The sequence below is a fragment of the Pseudophryne corroboree genome, chromosome 6 (genome assembly GCF_028390025.1).
Source record: "Pseudophryne corroboree isolate aPseCor3 chromosome 6, aPseCor3.hap2, whole genome shotgun sequence".
In the NCBI taxonomy this organism is placed as follows: domain Eukaryota; kingdom Metazoa; phylum Chordata; class Amphibia; order Anura; family Myobatrachidae; genus Pseudophryne; species Pseudophryne corroboree.
The window spans coordinates 798760762-798777391 of NC_086449.1; the positions used below are offsets into that span (position 1 = coordinate 798760762).

Consider the following 16630-nt stretch of genomic DNA (forward strand, 5'->3'; position numbering starts at 1 on the left):
ATAATTGTAATGGGAAATGTCATCTGGACGAATAAAAAAAAAAAAAAAAAAGAGAACAAATATATACCGGAGGAGCCCTGTGATAATAACGCTATCTTCAGACAGCGTTATCCACAGGTTCCCTCCGGTTCCCAGCTCCGTTCTCAGCTCTGACAGGCAGAGCAGAGTAGGGAGCCGTTGCCAGTGATCAGCCATGTGTGTCTAGTAAGACAACGGGCTGATCACCCTAAAAAACAAAGGTGGGTTTTTTTGTGTCCCTGGTGCACTCTTCCGTGCCTCCAGTCATCTGATTGCCAGCTTCCTGCACTCAGTTTACAGCAGACATCAGATGATGGGGCCACAGAGCTGGAAGCGGGCAATCAGATGATTAGAGCCAGAGGGGTGCACCGGATCACCGGTCACCAGGTAAGTGCAAAGGGGTGTGTCGGCAGTTTCGGCAGTTTCGGCAATGTCTTGGGGTATTTTTTGTGAAAAATACCCAGAGAAGTATGTGAAGTGCATTTGCAGGCACAGAGCTTTCCCGCAAGCTCTGTCCCTGCATGTGATAATTGATTGTGATAAATATGTGATAAATATGCCCCCAAGTCTTAAATACTTCATTGTTAGAAAATATACCAGAAAAAAATCACTACAATAAACCGTTCCTTCTAGAATTAATAAAAACTCTCAGAGATTCCCGTGCCTCACGCAGTTTTCATTAATTCCAGAAGGAACCGTTCACTGCAGTGGATTTTTCTGGTGTATGTTTTCCACCAACAAAGTATTTAAGACTTGGACACAAGAAGCCAAAAAATATTTGTGGTATAGAAACAATTGACGTACTTGAAAACATGCAACGGTCCCGTGCGTCACTCATGGAATCACCACATAGGGAAGGTACATGGCAAAATATTGGGGGCAGGACCAGCAATGCGATTGCAGCCTCTATCACCCATTGTACTGTAGTTTTCACTAGAAAACTCTCTGCATTGTACAGTGGTCACCAGAAGTATCTTTACATTGCATAGAAGGTACTAGAATGCTCTCTGCATTGTACAGTGGTCACCAGAAGTATCTTTACATTGCATAGAAGGTACTAGAATGCTCTCTGCATTGTACAGTGGTCACCAGAAGTAACTTTACATTGCATAGAAGGTACTAGAATGCTCTCTGCATTGTACAGTGGTCACCACATGGCATAGAAGGTACTAGAATGCTCTCTGCAGTGGTCACTAGAATTATCTTTGCACTGTATAGAAGGTACTAGAATACTCTCTGCATTGCACAGTGGTCACTAGAATTATCTTTGCATTGTATAGAAGGTACTAGAATGCTCTCTGCATTGTACAGTGGTCACCAGAATTATCTTTGCATTGCATATAAGGTACTAGAATGCTCTCTGCATTGTACAGTGGTCACCAGAATTAACTTTGCACTGTATAGAAGGTACTAGAATGCGCTCTGCATTGTACAGTGGTCACCAGAATTATATTTGCATTGCATAGAAGGTACTAGTATGCTATCTGCATTGTACAGTTGTCACTTGAATTATCTTTGCATTGTATAGAAGGTACTAGAATGCTCTCTGCATTGCACAGTGATCACTAGAGCGCTCTCTGCATTGCACAGTGATCGCTAGAGCGCTCTCTGCATTGTACAGTGATCACTAGAGCGCTCTCTGCATTGTACAGTGATCACTAGAGCGCTCTCTGAATTGCACAGTGATCACTAGAGCGCTTTCTGCATTGTACAGTGATCACCAAAGCGCTTTCTGCATTGTACAGTGGTCACCAGAGCGCTTTCTGCATTGTACAGTGGTCACCAGAGCACTCTCTGCATTGCACAGTGATCGCTAGAGCGCTCTCTGCATTGTACAGTGATCACTAGAGCGCTCTCTGCATTGCACAGTGATCACTAGAGAGCTCTCTGCATTGCACAGTGATCACTAAAGCGCTTTCTGCATTGTACAGTGATCACCAGAGCGCTCTCTGCATTGCACAGTGATCACTAGAGCGCTCTCTGCATTGCACAGTGATCACTAGAGCGCTCTCTGCATAGCAGTGATCACTAGAGCGCTCTCTGCATTGTACAGTGGTCACCAGAGCGCTCTCTGCATTGCACAGTGATCACTAGAGCGCTCTCTGTATTGCACAGTGATCACTAGAGCGCTCTCTGTATTGTACAGTGATCACTAGAGCGCTCTCTGCATTGCACAGTGATCACTAGAGCACTCTCTGCATTGTACAGTGGTCACCAGAGCGCTCTCTGCATTGCACAGTGATCACTAGAGCACTCTCTGCATTGCACAGTGATCACTACAGCGCTCTCTGCATTGCACAGTGATCACTAGAGCGCTCTCTGCATTGTATAGTGATCACTAGAGCGCTCTCTGCATTGCACAGTGATCACTAGAGCGCTCTCTGCATTGCACAGTGATCACTACAGCGCTCTCTGCATTGCACAGTGATCACTAGAGCGCTCTCTGCATTGTATAGTGATCACTAGAGCGCTCTCTGCATTGTACAGTGATCACTAGAACGCTCTCTGCATTGCACAGTGATCACTAGAGCACTCTCTGCATTGTACAGTGGTCACCAGAGCGCTCTCTGCATTGCACAGTGATCACTAGAGCGCTCTCTGCATTGAACAGTGATCACTACAGCGCTCTCTGCATTGCACAGTGATCACTAGAGCGCTCTCTGCATTGTATAGTGATCACTAGAGCGCTCTCTGCATTGTACAGTGATCACTAGAACGCTCTCTGCATTGCACAGTGATCACCAGAGCGCTCTCTGCATTGTACAGTGGTTACATTGTACAGCTCCCCGGAACGAGCATCTCTGATACAGGGCATCCCAATCGCACCAGCGCCTGTGTGTGTACTCTGTGTGACACATGCGACGTAGGAGTTTTTGGCGATTTTCACGTACATGCTGTAACAATAACATGGCTCAGCTCCGCGCAGTGTGACTGGTAATGGTGCAGTTGGGAAGGACAGGTGACAGTTCCGCTCTGCGGTGGTTAGCGGGGTGCAAAACTTTACATAACAAGGAATAGGTAATATGGGCAGGCGGGATACGGTCATTAGGTCGACAGTCATTAAGTCGACCACTATTGGTCGACATGCATTAGCTCGGCATGGTCACTAGGTCGACATGTACTAGGTCAAAATGGAAAAAGGTCGACATGAGTTTTTCACATTTTTTAAATTTTTTGAACTTTTTCATACTTTACAATCCACGTGGACTACGACTGGGAATAGTAACCTGAGCGAGGCACCTTGCCCGAAGCATGGCGAGCGAAGCGAGACGTGCGAGGGGACACGGTGCACTAATGGGGGTTCCCCGTCACTTTACAAAGAAAACGACACCGAAAAAAGTTAAAAAACTCATGTCGACCTAATGCATGTCGACCAATAGTGGTCGACCAAAGTGTGGTCGCCCTAATGACCCATACCCCGGCAGGCTATGGTGTAGTGCCTATTACACATCACTGCGCAGCACAGATTATCCACATTCCAGGAGCGGAACAGACTAATAACACAGGGTTTGTAAGATATGGATGCAGCTAAACGGGCGTGTAATGTATATTTTTCTGCTAGGGCAGTAATTACCCCATTATTATGCAGAGCCGGACAGACAGCAGACGCCTGTGCTCATTGGGGGTCATTCCGAGTTGATCGCACGTAGCAATTTTTTGCTGCTGGTGCGATCAACTAGACGCCGCCTATGGGGGAGTGTATTTTTGCATAGCAGGGCTGCGATCGCTTGTGCAGCCCTGCTAGGCTGAAAAAGTTTTGTGCAGAACAAGACTAGCCCTGGACATAATTACCCTGTGCGATGGATCCAGCGATGAAGGACCCCGAATTGACGTCAGACATCCGCCCTGCAAACGCCTAGACACGCCTGCGTTCGGATATCCACGCACGGAAAACGGTGAGTATCCGCCCCGGAACGCCTCTCCGCTGTCAATCTTCTTGCAATCACGCCAGCGATCACTTTCTTCTTTCTTCTGGTCGTTGCCCAGCGGCGCGCGTGCGCATTGCGGCCGCCGCGCATGCGCATTTCCGACCCGTTCGCACCGCAGCGTGTGAACGGGTCGGAATGACCTCTATTGTACTCACGGAAAACAATATACTCTTGGTTTTGCACCATCTTCATCAGTGGAAACCTATACTAGCTTGTTATTATTATTATTATTATTATTAATAATAATGATAATAATAATATAATTTATTTATATGGCGCCAAACGGGTTCCGAACAAGAAAAAAAAGAGACTCACAGTACAGAAGAACACTGCGGGCCAAGATATATAGGCATTGCTTCACATACAAGGGAAGAGGGCCCTGCTCGTGAGAGCTTACGATCTATAGGGGAAAGGAAGACAGACGAGGGTCACATTGGACAGTAGGTTAGGATTACTGCTGGGAGGCTTTGATAAATAAGTGGATCTTAAGAGGCCGTTTGATACTTTGTGGAGAGGTGGAGAGTCTGATATAGAGTCTGATATAGAGAGAGAGTTCCAGCGGTAGGGAGCACACAGGCACTGGGAGGAAGTAATCAGCTGGGAGGAGAGGCGGCATGCATTTGTGGAGCACTGATGCTGCTGACAAGGATATGATGCCTCACAGGCGGTATATACAGTACAGTATACGTGTGTCAGCAGGTCTGTATGTGCCGCCTTTACTGCACATTAGACTGCGCAGCTCCTCTCTCGTCAGCACAATGGGGCAAGCTGGCGCATTACTCACCCGCCACATAATCTGCTCGACTGCTTGACACAATGTGGATTGTATAAGGTTGGGACTCTCCTTAATGCAATATCTTGTAGTACTACAGGTTACACACCCAGGAGAAGAAACAAACAACTGGTTATAAAGTAGTCCGACCGGGAAAGTCAACATTTTTGTCATGTTTTTAAAAGCTATAATGGCCTTGATAGCTCCGAGGCATAAAAAGTGACTTATTCTAAAGTGATAGCTGTGTATCGTATACAGACTTACCACCCCTTCCCCTCACACTGTCCCGATTTTGTATTTAAGTACATTTGTGGCTACTGGTAAATCATGCATCCCAACTGTCCTGTTTTTCAGGGACTGTCCCAGAGTGCCACCCGCGGGCCGCAGTGTTCCCATTGGTTGAGGGGTTATTTGGGGGGGGGGGGGGGGGGATTACTCTCATCACCTCTCTTCCAATCCAGAATGTTGGGAGTTATGGGTAAATGGCGGGAGGCAGTCAGATCTGGGATGTACAAATGAGAGGCTAGGGCAACTCTGTCATGATTTTTACATTTAGAACAGCAAATATAGGGGCAGATGTATTAACCTGGAGAAGGATAAACCAGTGATAAGTGCAAGGTGATAAATTCACCAGCCAATCAGCTCCAATATGCAAATTGACAGGAGCTGACTGGCTTGTGCATTTATCACCTTGCACTTATCACTGGTTTATCACTTCCTTATGCCGTCTCCAGGTTAATACATCTGCCCCATAGGGTGTTATTCAGGTTGGACTGCAGAATCTGGAATCCTTTCTATCGCATGCTGGGGTCCGCCAAGTGCAGGGCAAGGCCACACACCATGCTGAACATGTCGTCCAGCGGCTGCGACCGCAATTTAACTGCGGTCGCAAAAGCTGTGGATGACCCCCTGCCAAAGCAGCCTGTCAGCGAAGGCAGACGACAAGACATTTATTTTTATTGGAGCGGCAGAGTGTGACGTCACGCAGCCGCCCTGAAAAAACGGTGCTGACCCGCCCCCACTTGTAGCGACCTGCCACACCCCAATGCCACCCCGCAAACGCCTCTGCCTGTCAATCAGGCAGAGGCATTCGCACCCAAAGCGATCCAATCCACGCACGTGCAGGACCGGACCAGTGCATGCACACTGGCGCGTGCTCGGAGAAATTGCGGTGGTGCAACCGGAATAAGGCCCATAGACTATGGAGGTTATTCAGAGTTGATCGCAGTTCTTGCTAAATTAATCTAGTTCCAGACACCTCAATATTTCCCTATAGAGTGTTGCAGGCAGGGCCCTCCGACCTCCCTGTCTGCCTGTTATTGGCCAGTCTTGTCTTATTACTTTGTTTTGATCCCAATTGTAAAGCGCAACGTAATATGGTGGCACTACATAAGTGACTGTTATTAATACACATTGACTAAAACCAAAATATTATTATTTCTGAGAAAATTACCCACTGTAATAAATTACATTATATAGACTGGTCAAAAGTTTGGAAAACATTTTTTTTTTTTACGATTAGATTTGGGGGGTCATTCCGAGTTGATCGCTCGCTAGCTGTTTTTAGCAGCCGTGCGAACGTATAGTCGCCGCCCACCGTGGAGAGTATATTTGCTGTGCAAGGGTGTGATCGCTTTTGCAGCCGATAGATGCAAACACAATTTGTGCAGTTTCTCAGTAGCCCAAGACTTACTCTGCCACTGCGACCACTTCTGCTTGTTCAGTCCCGGAATTGACGTCAGACACCCGCCCTGCAAACGCCTGGACACGCCTGCATTTCTCCAACCACTCCCGGAAAACGATCAGTTGACACCCAGAAATGCCTCCTTCCTGTCAATCTCCTTGCGTACCCCTGTGCGAACGGAATCGTCGTAGAATCCATCGCTGGGCGCCGATCCGCTTTGCACTCATACGACGCGCCTGCGCATTGCAGTGCATACACAGTTCGGACCTGATCGCTGCGCTACAAAAATCCGCAGCGTGCGATCAGGTCGGAATGACCCCCTTAGTTTCAAATTTTCTTACTTAGTAAAAGTTTGTTTTTTCTTTACTTGATCAAATATCAAATTTACTAAATATTATATAACACAGTCATTAAATAATGACTCAGTGCTGTATGTGCGTTTTAATTTGTCTAGTGCTAATAAATTATTGCCATAGATTTTAAGTCACATGTAGAAGCATTTCCTAATTTGTACGTCTGGACTGAGTCAGCGCCTATCGGAACGGACGGCCGCCTGTGACTGAAACAGATTATTTTAACACTATGGGGGTCATTCCGAGTCGATCGCTAGCTGCTTTCGTTCGCTGAGCAGTGATCAGGCAAAAAATCGGCACTTCTGCGCATGCGTATGCGGCGCAATGCGCACGCGCGTCGTACTATTACAACGACCGATGTAGTTTCACACAAGGTCTAGCGAAGCTTTTCAGTCGCACTGCTGACCGCAGAGTGATTGACAGGAAGTGGGCGTTTCTGGGTGTCAACTGACCGTTTTCAGGGAGTGTTCGTAAAAACGCAGGTGTGCCAGGAAAAACGCAGGCGTGGCTGGGCGAACGCAGGGCGTGTTCGTGACGTCAAAACAGGAACTGAATGGTCTGAAGTCATCGCAAGCGCTGAGTAGGTCTGGAGCTACACTGAAACTGCACAAAATAATTTTGTAGCCGCTCTTGCGATCCTTTCGTTCGCACTTCTGCTAAGCTAAAATACACTCCCAGTGGGCGGCGGCATAGCGTTTGCACGGCTGCTAAAAACCTATATACCAAGGCAGCCTGAGCTAGCATTAAAGTACCCATATTTGTGAATGTCACCTTTTCACTTCATCTATGTCCTCTAATTTCTGTGCAGCATAGTACGAACCAGTTCCGTATTAACGCTCCTTTTATATATTTCATTATTATCGCCATGTAATTTTCCTTACTTTACAATAAGGGAAAAAGGCTACTTTTACATTACATAAGATCCCATTAATAACATCCTTTTTTCCTTTTTGCTGTTATTCATTTTTTTGCTGCCTTCTGGTGGAAATAAGGCATACTATAAAGCTGTTTTAACATATCTACCCCACAACCCCTCCTTGTTATGCAGAATCACAGGACTTGGTAGGCGGGCAGTAAATATATTCACTCTTCATGCATTTGACGACAAATATTGAATAACCCTGTATGCGCCAGAAAATATGGTAAATGTAAGTACTGTATTTCAGCCATACTGCAGTAGAATAATACAACAATACCAGTTATTTGTAAATATTCTTAATGGCAGTTGGGAGATACTGTATGCGTTTGCTTTTAAGGGCAGCAAGTCATTGTTGTTGTTTTGGGATGGTTACTGTCACGGATCCAGCTGATCAGCTATTGGAAAAAAAAAGACAATTTAGGACAAAATTCTTCCAGCTTTAAGGGACGAATCCAATTTCTATAAAGTGATTGTAAAGTTGTGTTTCCCACTCTGATAACCCGGTACCACCTTCCTATGTGCCAGGGGGATACGCTAATGAAATTGGGCAGCCCCACAGATGAACTCAGTTTGTCCAGCACCAATAGCTGTGGAACAGAGATTTGCAAGTGTAATAAGGTGGCAGAATTACAGTTTTTTGGGAAAGAGAAATAGAGCACCTACCCGTCTCCGATAACCACATGCGACCTGTGGCTTACTGTTTGTTATATTTCAGCAGGATTGTGGATCAAAGGTCTCGCTAAGTTTTGGCTGAATGCCTCCTGCTAACCACAACGGGGCACAATGTAGAAGACATTGTCAGATCAATCTACAGTATTTATTAGGGAGTACCAACATTTTCCACTAAGAAAGAGTGAACAAGGGACAATAATCATGAGCAGTTACAGACTGATAATCTCTCCGGGGGAACTGTATCAAGCCTCGGAGAGCGAAAAAAGTGGACAAGTTGCCCACAGCGGTTTCACACTGTCATTTTTTGTCATCACAGCCTTCGAAATGACAGTTAGAAGCTGATTGATTGGCTGCTTTGGGCAACTTCTCCACTTTATCTCTCTGTAAGGTTTGATACACCTCCTCCTCTATGAGGTCTGTTCAGTGTGTTGGGATGGTGATCGCACATACAGGTCAAGAAAGGTCACCTGATACTGTCCAACATGTCCTATTTCAATTAACACACTGCGCCATCTGTTGCTGCCGACATTGGAACAAGTGGGGACAGCGTAAAGTGTTTGCCGACACTTTTTTTAACTGTTTTTTTTCTCCTAATGAGATAACATGGGGAAAGGGGGGGGGGGGGGGGGTGTTGGTTACTGGGATGGACATATTGGTCGTCCCTGGCAAAAGGTGGTAACCTTTGGTAATTGGCCGGAGATAATTATTGTGATTACAGTGAGTCGCCAGGGCACAGTATCCCTTGCTGTTGGTTATGGTCGTCAGCTTGAGTGTTAGGTGGCCAGTTGGTTGGGCATACTGTAGGTGGCCCATAGGGGTTGGTTATCAGACACTTGATTGCTTTGGGCCCCTTGAGCTTAAAGGGTTTCAAATTTAAATAAAAGTTGCGGCCATATTCTCTTCCCTGCATGGATAGAGTCCTTCTCTAAGGGTGCATACACACGGTGAGATTCGGACTTATCCGATTCTCACCGTGCGACAGGGGGCCGGGTCGGCACTTAGCCAGTATCGCAAGCACATAATGAGTGTGCTTGCGATGCTGGCTATGTGCGATGTCAATCCTGACTATCTCTTCTATAGAGATAGTCAGGATTGACTTGCCTGCACAGCCTATTTTTTCTGCCGATGCCGACCGCGCGGGGCCGCGCATCGGCATCGGATCGGGATCGCAAGGTGACTGTCACCTTGCGATCTGCACTATCTTTTCTTCCGATTCTGACTATATAGTCAGAATCGGAAGAAAATATCTTACCGTGTGTACACACCTTTAGATCAGTCTTTAGGGCTGGTCTTTAAAGTAGGCCAAACACTGACAGATTTAGTTGTTTCAATATGGAATAAGAAAAAGTGTTCACAAATTGATTTGATTGCTGTAGTTTGTGGCTCAGTCATGTCACACGGATCAGGTGCAACTGGATTGTTTTATATACACTGCTCAAAAAAATAAAGGGAACACTTAAACAAAACATCCTAGATCTGAATGAATGAAATATTCTTATTAAATACTTTGTTCTTTACATAGTGGAATGTGCTGACAACAAAATCACACAAACATTATCAATGGAAATCAAATTTATTAACCCATGGAGGTCTGGATTTGGACTCACCCTCAAAATTAAAGTGGAAAAACACACTACAGGCTGATCCAACTTTGATGTAATGTCCTTAAAACAAGTCAAAATGAGGCTCAGTAGTGTCTGTGGCCTCCACGTGCCTGTATGACCTCCCTACAACGCCTGGGCATGCTCCTGATGAGGTGGCGGATGGTCTCCTGAGGGATCTCCTCCCAGACCTGGATTAAAGCATCCGCCAACTCCTGGACAGTCTGTGGTGCAACGTGGCGTTGGTGGATGGAGCGAGACATGATGTCCCAGATGTGTTCAATTGGACTCAGGTCTGGGGAACGGGCGGGCCAGTCCATAGCATCAATGCCTTCGTCTTGCGGGAACTGCTGACACACTCCAGCCACATGAGGTCTAGCATTGTCTTGCATTAGGAGGAACCCAGGGCCAACCGCACCAGCATATGGTCTCACAAGGGGTCTGAGGATCTCATCTCGGTACCTAATGGCAGTCAGACTACCTCTGGCGAGCACATAGAGGGCTGTGCGACCCCCCCAAAGAAATGCCACCCCACACCATTACTGACCCACTGCCAAACCGGTCATGCTGGAGGATGTTGCAGGCAGCAGAATGTTCTCCTTGGCGTCTCCAGACTCTGTCACGTCTGTCACATGTGCTCAGTGAGAACCTGCTTTCATCTGTGAAGAGCACAGGGCGCCAGTGGCGAATTTGCCAATCTTGGTGTTCTCTGGCAAATGCCAAACGTCCTGCACGGTGTTGGGCTGTAAGCACAACCCCCACCTGTGGACGTCGGGCTCTCATACCACCCTCATGGAGTCTGTTTCTGATCGTTTGAGTAGACACATGCACATTTGTGGCTTGCTGGAGGTCATTTTGCAGGGCTCTGGCAGTACTCCTCCTGTTCCTCCTTGCACAAAGGCGGAGGTAGCGGTCCTGCTGCTGGGTTGTTTCCCTGCTATGGCCTCCTCCACGTTTCCTGATGTACTGGCCTGTCTCCTGGTAGCGCCTCCATGCTCTGGACACTACGCTGACAGACACAGTAAATCTTCTTGCCACACCTCGCATTGATGTGCCATCCTGGATGAGCTGCACTACCTGAGCCACTTGTGTGGGTTGTAGACTCCGTCTCATGCTACCACTAGAGTGAAAGCACCGCCAGCTTTCAAAAGTGACCAAAACATCAGCCAGAAAGCATAGGAGCTGAGAAGTGGTCTGTGGTCACCACCTGCAGAACAACTCCTTTATTGGGGATGTCTTGCTAATTGCCTATAATTTCCACCTGTTGTCTATTCCATTTGCACAACAGCATGTGAAATTGATTGTCAATCAGTGTTGCTTCCTAAGTGGACAGTTTGATTTCACAGAAGTGTGATTGACTTGGAGTTACATTGTGTTGTTTAAGTGTTCCCTTTATTTTTTTGAGCAGTGTATATTGCGTGAGTTGGCTAACAACCTTCCTTGGCTGGGGGTCATAGCCTGACCAATAGGTGGCAGAGCAGCCACATTGGGTCCATTCACTCACCCTGGTGTCCGCATCTCTGCAGTATGGACAGTTTGGTTGAAGTCTACATAGCACGGGAACCCACAGCCTAAAATAACTGATAACAGACACCAATAACATATAGTAACGTATCGCCGGACATGTAACGGGAACTCACATTTCTACATATGTGCCTGATACAAGATAACTAACAATAATAACAACTAAGCAAGTCAGACAGAGGGCGGGATGTACTAAAGCAAAAATGCGGTAAAACCCCCGAAAACGGGGGTTTTACCGCATTTTCATATTTACTAACACCCTACCGCCGCGTTTTCGGCGTCCAGGGTATCGCCATCTCTGGATGGCGATACCCTATAGAAGCCTATGGGCTTCTTTTCGCCGACCGCCGCAACCCGCCGACACCGTCGACACCGCCGCAGACGCCGACACCCTCCCCCCCAGCTTACCTTCCTCCATGATGCCCCGGACCCGGAAGGTAATCTCCTCCTCCCCCTAGCAACGCAGCCGGACGTCCTTCCGGCTGCAGGGGGGAGTAGGAGGCGCCGGGGGCAGCCTGCTGCTGCTACCCGGCATCAAGGCAGTGTGGGGACCCCATGGAGGTGACAGAGACCCCCCCCCCGCAGACCACCTAACAGGTATCGCGGGGGGCCTCCGTCACCGCATCGCGATGTTGATCGCATATGTTAGTACATACGCGATCAACATCGCTGCAGTAACCGGCGAGGTGCGGCGATGTATGTTAACACATCCCGCTCACAGTCTGAGTGTCTGTTGCTAATGGAACAAAAAATATTTTGCTATATAAAGTAAAAATAAATTAAAGTTCCAAATCAAGTTGCATCAGGATGAAAGTAATCACATACCCCACATACAACGTCCGTTTGAACTTATGGTATTTTCATTGTATATAGTCAGACCTGATCGCTCCTCTGCGAGTTTTGCAATCGGATAGTCGGCACCCAGACAGAGTGAACACCCGCCCCGTGCAAGTCTGCGTACTCCGTGCAAAAAGCTTTGCAAACGCCCGGTCAGCTGCAAATCCGTTCACAACTCATTCACCATAGAATGTTTTTTCCAGTCTGTGCGCAGCCCACGACCTGCTCCTACAGTGCGATAGAATCAGGCTGATCGGGGTCGGAGCTGACGTTACACACCCTCCCTGAAAATGCTTGGGAATGCCTGCGTTTTCCCTGACGTTCCCAGAAATCGTCCAGTTACTACCTCCAAACGGCGGCTTCCTGTGAATCACCTTGCGAACACATAGCGATCAAAAAAGACGCTGGATTATTTCGCAGTTTGGCCTCGTGCCTGCGCACTACGATCCGTACACATGTGCAGTTGATCAATAATCAGCCGCCTTGCGAATTCGCAAAACAGCGATCAGCTGTGATTTAGGCCCATAGTTCGACCAAATATATATATTTTTTTGTTCCATAGCTATAAGTGTTGACTTGTTGCAGATACTACTGCTAGTTGGGTATCAACATCAGAGACGCTGATACATGCGTTTTACAGAAAACTCAATGAAAAGTTGCAACAGCCCAGGGTCGAATTATCCACTAGGCAGGCTAGGCTCCTGCCTAGGGCCCAATGGGCACTGGGGTGCCTGAAATACTTTCATCGTTACAAGGAATCGGCAATGAATGCAAAACCATAAGCAGGAATTTCCTGCCAAAAGAGCTTACATTCTATTTGTTGTTGATTGCTATGGATGTTTGTTTGGCAATAAGCAGTATTTATTAGTGCAGTCTAGTTGTGCAGGATGTAGGACACACCAGCAGTCTTATGCTATACACATTAGACGATATACTGCCCACACAGCAGATGAACAATAGATCGTCTCGGTCAACTGTAATGCTAGGTACACACTGGCAGTTATATTGGCCAATCAATTAATCGGCCAATATATCTTTTGCTGATCTGCAGGTTTGTACAAGCAATATGTCATCTTTTGCTGGGTACACACTGGCCGAAGTATCGGCCCTTTAATATATTGTGGGTCAGTCGGCCAGTGTGTACCAGCGATATGTCTGTGAACGCCGTCGTTCACAGACATATCGCGTCGGTCCTGCAGCACGGCCGCTGACCAATATATCTGTAGATCTGTGCATCGGGCTGTGTGTGCGCCTACACATGCTGCATCAGCCGGCATTGATTGACAGCTCAACTGAGTGGGCGCATGTAAATGCCCGTCCAGTTTGTGGCGTCAGTCATGACGGATCGGGCAGTGTGTATGCACAACACACTGCCCAATCCACCTATAGATATATCTGCAGATCCATTGATCTGCAGATACTGTATATCTATCAGTGTGTACCCAGCTTTTGTGTGTACACACTATACATCTTTGAACAATGTCCTTTATCAATATATCGCACGGCAGATGCAATATAGCCCACAGATATTGTCGTCCACATATTGTTGTGAGTACGGATGTCCAAACGGCCGCACAACATGTTGGAAGCATCAAAACTGGGCATATTTAAATGTCTTCTTCAGACCAGACCTATCGTGTGCCCGATTGGTAAATATGGAGGAAAGATGTTGTTGTGCATCGTTTCCTAAATCGTTAAATCGGTCGGTTGCCCCTCACATCTTTTGAGTGTGTAGCCCACATTACTACATAAAGCATTCAAGTATTTCATTTATTGCACCAATCTTGAGACTATAAGTCCACACACAACTGGTGTTGCCAGAGAGGCACGAGGCACTCTGTACCTCACTTCTCAGAGATGTTACAAGTTCTTAGTGAATAGGCTGAAGGCTGGTTTAACAAATAACACTTCAGTCTTATGCCTCAATTCCTAGCAAATAGAAAGGCTGAATGCCGGTTCAGCCCACAGATTGTCAGCTTCGTGGGTCAATCACGCCTCACTGCAACTTATGGGCCGCGAGGAGATTTTGGCGAAGTAGCCTCACAATTTAGAGCAGCAATTTTTTTTTTAAGGCAGATTTTGGCTTTCAAAAAATAATAATACATGGCGCTGTAAACCTCAAGCGTAGATGGTCAAAATGTCGCAACTCGAAGGCTATAACATCTGGGTGCTGGTGTCATTTTACAAATTTATGGAGTCGCAAAATGTGTTTAAGAGCTTGCTTGTACAAGTGTTAATGTTATCAGACAGTGGTCACTCCTAACTAAGAACTTTAAATGTAAAGTTTAATTTCTACCTGACAGACTACGGGAAAATACATAAAATTCTGAGAGGAACAATGCTGCAGGGAATTTTATCTGTAGCTTCCATAAATCAATCGGACATTTCCCTAAAACAGTATCAGGAAGCACCACAATAGCTTGAACATTGTATGTCATCGGATATCATAAATTCTCTAATATCTGCACAGACACCAGCTGAGCACTTCCTAACATAATGACAGGACGGTGACAAATTGCCAACCAGAACTGCCACATACAGTATGTTCACCACAATACGAAACAGCTTCTCATTTTACACCATAAGCCCTGCACGGCGGTTAGGGGAAAACAAACACACTGTGCAAGGTTGCACTAAACAGCAGATTCTTCCAGACTCAGCTCTTGCGAGAATAAACTTTCGGCTCTTGTCTTTTCCAGAAGAAATAGCTTAAATCGGAGCCCTGGGGATGGCAAGGTGCTATGTACACGGCAGGGCGGGCTTACCTGTCCATCAAAGACACCTGTCACCCCCCCAAAAAAAAAACATATAATTGGCTGCTGCAGAACCGCTTTGAAGTCTGACCTTGTATGATTTATAATCTATATTTCCAGAGGGGAGAACAAAAATAACACAGGTATGAGGACTGATGTTTTTTTCCAAGCAGTTCTGCAGCAGTTTTGGCTACCTGGGACCTGCGAGACAGACTGGTAGAACTGACCCCAAAATGTGATTTCGGGGGGCTCTAGAGTGCATCACTCATTTGGTATTTGGCTAAAAATGCAGAAATTTGCTTAAATGACACTAGTGACATGGGGATTTGCCAAAACTGATTTGTACTCACTGTGGCATTAGTACTACTAGTAACCCAATCAAATATACAGTAATACCTATAATATTTATACCAGGCTCACATGGAAGTAACAGCAGCCAAAATAAAATTTTAAAAAAATCAGACGCCACAGCATGAACACGACAGCCCCTCTTATTTATGTAGGCAGCAATGATCTGCATTAAGCGATGTTTGGGCTGGGGATGCACAGCACCGCCAAGAACTACAAATACCACCATATCCATGTGCCCTAGATCACACCCTGCCCTAGACTCTTATTAGGAAATGTCAGGGCTGGTGTGTGGTGAAATTGTCTGTAAATATCAGCCCTATGCACAAGCCAGGAGGGGGGAGCACAGGAAAACCCCTGTATCTATGGAAGACACCCAGCCTAGGGGAATAGATTGCACTTAACCTCTTCAGTGCTGGAGGGCACAAGGATGCAGCAGCAGCCTCCTATACAATAGCAGAATGACAGGTCATTTGCAGAAGGGATCCCCCTCATGAGGGGCACTCACCTGGCTCAATAGGCTTGCACAGTCCAGCAGTCTATCCCAGGCTGAGGGGAGGTTAGCAGGAGATCTGTGGGATCTGTCAGAGGGATCCAGTGGCAGAGATGGGTGTAGGCACTCATAGAGACCCACGTGTACCAGGCAGGACAGTCACCCCAGGTGCTGGTGGAGAGAGCTGCCTCAGATCTGCTCTCTGTGCATTGCTGCTGCCATCCTCCTCTAGTCTATTGCTGTGAGTGGGTTACTCCCTTCCCCCTGCCTCCTCCCAGGCCAGTGGCTGACTCCCCTCCCTCCTTGTCATATGCACACAGTACCACTCAGCAGCACAGCACACAGGCTGTGTGGGGGGATATCAGCTCAGCCTATGGGCACCGGGACAGCAGCATCTGGGGCACTTGTTAAATAAACAACACATCATAATAATACACAGTGATGAGGGAATTCTGCCTCACAGTGGAGGCTTGCTGCAACTTATGTTCCTCCAGCACTGGATGCATGATACAGTCTTGCAAACTGTGGTATTTGCATCCATGCAGAAATGCATTGAATACTGCATGCATGCCTATAGGGCAAGGACTGGCAGGACAAGCGATACATGGCTTGCAGCCCCGGGGCTCCCTGCATACAGTCCTCTATGCATGTACCCTGCTCCTGTGGTTTCCTGCAGGTGCCCCAGCTTCCTCCCACAGCCCGAAATATTTATCAGCTATCGCTAGTT

General features: G+C 46.9%; 1 protein-coding gene across 3 annotated transcripts in view; it reads right to left on the bottom strand.

The window, feature by feature from the left end:
- The window catches only part of PRR5 (proline rich 5), a 172822-nt gene extending 156647 nt beyond the window's left edge, over positions 1-16175 (bottom strand). For all 3 annotated transcript variants that reach the window (XM_063928909.1, XM_063928908.1, XM_063928905.1), the window contains exon 1: positions 15919-16175. The gene's annotated coding sequence lies outside the window, so the exon portion shown is untranslated. The remainder of the gene's footprint in view (positions 1-15918) is intronic.
- Between the last annotated feature and the right edge of the window lie 455 nt (positions 16176-16630).